Source organism: Leuciscus leuciscus (genome assembly GCF_965113295.1).
Source record: "Leuciscus leuciscus genome assembly, chromosome: 25".
Lineage (NCBI taxonomy): Eukaryota > Metazoa > Chordata > Actinopteri > Cypriniformes > Leuciscidae > Leuciscus > Leuciscus leuciscus.
In genome coordinates, this window is record NC_138724.1 from 8,382,035 (window position 1) to 8,389,113 (window position 7,079).

Consider the following 7,079-nt stretch of genomic DNA (forward strand, 5'->3'; position numbering starts at 1 on the left):
TCCCCGAATTAGGAAATACAAAAAACTTCCAAACCCATCTAAGGTTAAAAATTAAATTGATGTTCAAAAAATAAAAAACAGATATAATACAAATGAGCAAATGATAAAGCTTGGTTGCTGTAATTTATAGTAATATTTTCAGAATTACTAAGAAGTCTAGTTTCAAATATAATTCTTTTGAAGTGTTGGTGCTCAATGTAACAATATAGTACGTTTGACATTTGTGCTAGCTACTGTATACAGGCCACCAGGGCACAATACAGACTTTATCAAATAATTTGCTGACTTTCTATCAGAGTTAGTACTGGCTGCAGATAAAGTCCTAATTGTTGGTGAGTTTAATATACATATAGATAACGAAAAAGACGCATTGGGATTGGCATTTAGAGACATTCTGAACTCTACTGGAGTTAGACAACACGTGTCAGGACCCACTTACGCCCTGACGAAACTTACCAATTCACAAAATTAACTGAATGCATAGCTGATATAAAAAACTGGATGACTAGTAATTTCCTACTACTTAATTCTGAAAAAACAGATATTCTAATTATTGGACGAAAAACGTCCTCACATAATAACCTAGAATACTGTCTAACACTTGATGGGCTGCTCTGTGAAGTCCTCGTCGTCGGTTAGGAACCTGGGTGTGCTCTTTGATACCAATCTTTCATTTGAAACTCACGTTTCTAGTATCTGTATATAATCGGTATATAACAATACCTAGAATATCAAAATTGACTGCTGGCGCTAGATCCTTTTCCTAATTAGCACCAAAACTTTGGAACAGTCTTCCTAACATTGTCCAGGAAGCAGACACACTCTGTCAGTTCAAAGCTAGACTAAAAACACATCTCTTTGACCTAGCATACACATAACACATCATAGACTTCTATAATTCAATGTTAGGCTGCATAGATTAGGTCAGCCGGAACCGGGAACACTTCCCATAAATCCTGATGTACTCGTTTTCATCATAAGAAGAATGGCGTCTACGCTAATATTAGTCTCTCTGTTTATCCGAGGTTTACCGCAGTCCGCCGGATCCAAGCCGGATCCAGTTCTGATGAAGGACCTGCGCCTGGACACGATGACAACGCAGTCCTGAAGTGTCAACCAGTCCCTCCCCTGTGAATGCCTCCCTCCCTTCCCTTTACCTCTGTACAGATAAAACGTTGTCAGAATAAGTTCCGGTTCACATGGCTACTCGGAAGCGATACATAATTCTGTGTTATACATTTTTAAGGCCAGACAAGTAATTTGTTTAGGTCAATTTGTAAAGAAAGACTACATGCCTGCGCACATATATATTCAAAGGCGCATACCTATAGGCTAAACACGTAATGCGCATGTGTACTCCGTCAGCGTTTTCACAGGTTTGCGTTTTTAAAGCTTGCGCAGAGATAAAATAATAAAATAAAATAAAACAAAACATAATATATATATATAGTCGGCACTGTTGTTGTGCGAATGAGCGGCCGGAGCGAGTTAAGAGTTTTCTGTTAGAGCGGTGTCGTGTTAGCGGCCCCTAAGTTAATAACTAATGATCTTTGCAACGGAAGTTAATCAATCAAAACTAAACTTTATCTGGACAATAACTTTATTCTAGAGCTGCTGTAAAGCCAAAACAATCTCTGTTACTTTCATTTCCTATTATCACTGTAAAGCTGCTTTGAAACGGTCCATATTGTTAAAAGCGCTATATAAATGAAGGTGACATATAAACCAACATTTGGTTCCAAACTAAATTAATTTACATGAAATCTTCAACCCTGTTACCCATTCTTAATTTTACAAACTTTATTCATTTAATGTTTTATGATTATTTAATGTTTAGCGCTAGAAACAAAAACAAAAAAAGAGATCTTTTGCAGAGATCAGGATATGTTCCAAATTTGGCAACAGGTTTGAAAAATAAAATTACACATCTCATAAAATCAATATAGTCATGAAAAATCTTAGTTAAGTTTGTAATAAAGTTTAATGGCTTATTTTATTCTGAAAAGTGATTTTAGTATTTTAGAGAGCTTATTCATTTTAGGCTTTAGGTTTATTAAATATTTAGCACTAGAAAATAATGAAATCACACAGATATTCACACATTCCAAAATGTTGGTAACAGGGTTGAAAAAAAAATGCAAATCTCTTATAAAAATGAAAATAGAAAATTATAAGCTCATTTATTTTTATTTTTAATTCAGTACAAGGAGTTTGGATGATATATGAATGTCCTGAGGTGTTAATGCTCAGAGGTAATACTGGTTGGTGCAGTTTTTTGGATTAGCTACACAAAGACAATGGCTAAAAAAAAGAAATCATTTATGCAATGCTTATATATTGGCCTCTAAGGAGCACTTTTCTCTTCTGGCTGTTAAGTGAATAATTTGCCTTTAACAATATCACAGTCCGTGCATTAGGTGTATGACTTCTATGTGAGAAAAGCATTGAGTGAAAAACAGATTAGGAACACAGTCCGATGAGTTTAATGGCTTTGACAGTGCAAGTGCAGTCAACAACATGCTAATGCTTTTACACAGCTCTTGATAAGAGTCTTTTTATGTCTGTGCTTAAATCAATAAGCTTAAATACAGGCCAGTGAAGGCCAGTTCCTGCGCTGTGTGTGGATCATCATAACACACCATCACACGGTCTCAACACAATATTACACAAGCATCCCAGTGAGTCCGTGCTCAGAGCTGTACAGTAGCTCAAACGCTGTAAACCATTAACAGTGAGACACAGCATGACGGGGCTGATTTGAAAATGTAATTTCGGAGGTGACATGCCACGCATACATTAAAGCGTTGTTAATAGAGAGCCAATGAAAGCACAAGGTCAGGAGCACCTGACCCGAGAGTCAGTCTCTTAACCTGAGGAATGTCTCAGTCCTCACGTAAGACTTGCCCAAACCAACAGCTAATTATTATGGTAAATCAGGCCAGAGAACAGCTTTTTTGGGAGAGTTCACTGGGCAAGAGGTGACGACATTACAATGCGTCTTGTGTTGTGACAAAACTACCACTAAATAGCATTCAATCTGAAAGACTAAGAGGATGACTGGGCCTCTATGGAAAATATGATGCCATAACGCCACCTAGTGGTGGTTTCTGCACTTTTCACGAATATCATCCAGTCCAGTCACAGTTTAGAGCACATTGTACAATATTTTTTGGGATAAAAGTAATACAATTTCTTTATTTTTTGGGGATATGCATGATGGCACTACAGTTGCTGTTGTTTTATTAATATAGTCCAATGTACAATACAATACAGTACCATTAATATAGCACCATTTGTATTAATATAGTAGCCTATTTTGTTTTCTTGCACATTTGTTTTTACACACATGGTAATATCATGGTTTTTAGACGTGTACAAGTTTAGTAGTTTAACAATGCAATGCTTTTTGTTTTTGCATATTCAGTTTTGAGGCATGCGCCATGTAATATATTTTTATTTTTGGGCATGTATCATGGCATACATGTTTTATTTATGTCCAATTTCAATAAAATATGTTCTTTTCTTTTTGACATTTACCATAATAATTTACCATTACCAAGTTCTTAGATGCAAAATGGGGATACCATGGTTTTTAAGATTTTATTAAGGAAATACAATGCATTTTTGAACAATTACTATCATAATACATTTGGGGCAGTTACCATATGTTTGGGTATGTTTGTTATATCATATTTTTTGGGGGGAATTTACGATGGTAATGCCATTTTTGTTTGTTTTTAAATACAATATAATACCATGGCAACAGTATTAACATGGTTAATGTCCAATAAACACTTGTTATTGCCATGGTTTTATATTATATTTAAAAACAAACAAAAATGGCATTACCATCGTAAATGCCCCCCAAAAATATGCTACTATAAACTACTGCCCCATATGTATTGTGATAGTATTTGTTCGAAAATGCATTGCATTTCCATAATAAAATCTTTTCTTTTTTTTAAAAATGGTATCACCATTTTGCATGTACAAAAAATTAAATGCATTTGGTAATACAAAATACTTTTTTTTTTGGTACTTGCAAGAAGGTAATTCCATATATTTCTGTGCATATACCATATGGTAATAGCTGTAGTATTACCATGTTATTACCATGTGATGGAACCGTAGTTTAAGCAGATCACCAGCTATAAATGACCAGCTAGAACTTAATTATGATTACCAGTATGATCAGGTGTGTTTTGGTCCCTCTCACGCTGGTTTCTGGCCCGCTTGCAACAGTAACCAGCCTGTGCCAGTAACAGACCAGCACTGGCCATCTAAAACCAGTTAGGACTTTAAGCTGGTCCAAACAACATCTGGTTTTCTCCATAACTCTCTCCTCTGGCTCATCTAAACACACTTCCACTACAGCAGGAGTGGTTTTAGGATAAATCTGCCTATATTAAAGAGGAAGAGTGAGCGTCTCGTGTGTTCATGCACCCCTGATCATGCGGATGACAGGCCTGTGGCGCTGGGACGGGCAAGAGTTTGAGTGAGTGTAATGAAACCCGCAGACAGGCCAGTCATATTCAGACAAGCCCTGCGAAACCAGAACACTTCCACTAAACACAGCGGCGAGTCAAAGGTGAGGATCTGGAGACAGCAGCGAGGAGCCGAACACCACGCTTCACTGGCCGACTGTCTCCGACATGCAGAGTTTCAATCACACCATTACCAATTCATCAAAGTTTAAGAAGTGTCCTGACTGAAAACAGCAGCTGCCAGTCAAACAGGACTAAACACGCATCACAACGCCACAGAACCGCAGCCAATCAAAACGCGCTTGATCATCCATAAATACAGTTTGTAGTCCTAAAACCCCAGAGAGAATTAACGTGTGTTTTCAAATTCATGAGTAAAAACACTGTGACTTTCGTGGACTGTAATTACCTTGAAATACCGCAAATGTGAATTTTGATCTGTTTTAAAGGTAGAAGACATTAAGTGCTTTAAACATGTTGCTACAACCTGGACCCTTACTTAAAGCAAAGCAGACTTTGAATAGAAAACTAAATATAGTTTGTACAGTACTTGATTTGACTAGACTAGATTTGGTTGCATTTAGCATACTTTTAAAAAGAGTACTTGTTACATAGATAATATACTTTAAAGAGTATACTGAACTGGAAACTGATTGTTATGTTTTCAGACACTTAATTGCATGTTAATAGTTTTAAATTAAATTAAATTAAATTAGCCAAACTTTAGTGTGTGTTTTTTTTACCCATTTAAAGTAGGACTTAAGTTCAATTTTATATGTAATTTCATTATTACTTCTATTGTTTTTGAAATATAGTAAAAGTGAACTGCAGAATAAGCATTTATGGTAAACTAAAATATACTTTAATTTCTACTGAGAATTAGATGTCAGGTATTTAAATATATAATTACACATTTGCAAAGATGAAGTTACAATTTAGCACATTTAAAATATAATAATGTTAAAAGTCAAAGTTATAATCAAGTGCTTTACATGTGCTTTAGTGTGTTAGTCGACACACATGCTACTTTAAAGCACTGCAAGAGTTTATTAACAACGTTTTAAAATGCACTTTACATTAAGACTTGTCAAGTTTTGTGTCAGGTTTCCTCAAAGTAAAACTCCCTGCAACAATCTCTGAATGTTATTTTATGGTTTTAAAATAAATAAATACAATCTAAAAAAGAATGTTCCTATAGAACATTATTATTTGGTTATCAAAATATAACCGAATACCAACATAAAGGAACATAACTCAGTGATCTGAGAAGGTTGCTTAACCTCTTTAAATTGTGCTTGAGACTGCAGCTAAGACGTCCCTGATCGTAACGGTATCGCTTCTGTCACGTCACAGAACATAAAGCGTCAGGTTTATCAGGATGTAGTGCAGGACGCCCTCTAAGAGACTCAGTTAAAATGATATCTGTGTGATTCGTTTAGTATCTGCCAGTGGTAAGTGGCCTTTGCGGGCTGAGGTTATCCATGTCAGGAGAATGACACTTCCCTCTTGTCCTAACACGTCTAATTGAGGAGCGGCCCTGTATCGTTTCCCAGAGTGCTCAGCGGTGATTTGACAGATGGGCCGAGAGTGTAAAAAGCGGGCCACCCCCCCGCCTGTCAGCTGTCAAAGGCCAGCGCTCCGATCCCCGTCACATGACAACACGGCCCGCCCCACGGCTCGACTCTGAATGGCTAATGAGACCCTGTGGGACACCTTTTCTTGTCCTCTTTTCAGGTGGCAGGGTCATTTGCATGATAGCGGCGAGAGGGAACGAGTGAAAGAGAGAGCAGTGCTCAGTATCGACCGGTGATATTGATCAAGTCATGTGCTCGACTAATGATGCTCCTTCACTGAACATATGAACCCGCTCAGAGAGATCATTACCCACCGAAGAACAACCGATACTGATGTACAGCAGCTCAACCCCTTACTGAAAGATCTGTCAGACCCACACACACATCTGACACTGCATTTCTGGAGAAAGAGATGCATTATGTTTCATTGTTAGCGCGGGTTAGCTTGATAGTTGTCGACTTTCCTAGTACCTTCCTTGTCTTAATGTATATGATTCATCAGTGCATGAGATATACATATTATTATCATAATCATTTTAGCTGATATCTATGGAAGCTTGTTTACGCCACAGAATAAAAAATTACGACTTTTTACCTCACAAATCTGACTTTTATCTCAGAATTGTGTGTTATAAAGTAAGAATTGCAAGATATAAATTCACAATTCTGAGATAAAAAGTCGCAATAATCTTTTTAAATGTTTTATTCTGTGGCGGAAAAAAGCTTCCATAGATATCAGCTAGCCCATGCTAGGCTACTTAATAATGCTAACCAAATAGCTATTGGGGTCAGAAGTTAGATTGGCTAAGACTGTTAGCAACATGCCCAAGTGACTGGCTCAAAATAGACTATAGGCTCAAATAGACTTTTGAGACTATAGGCACCGGCCGAGCAACTACCATTGAGATAAATGCTAATGCTAATGGCTACATAGCTCACTGCAGGTATTATTGATTTCATTGGTTTTCTCAAACCCTCAAAACTGACAATTCTGTCATCATTGACTGTGTGAAACACGAAA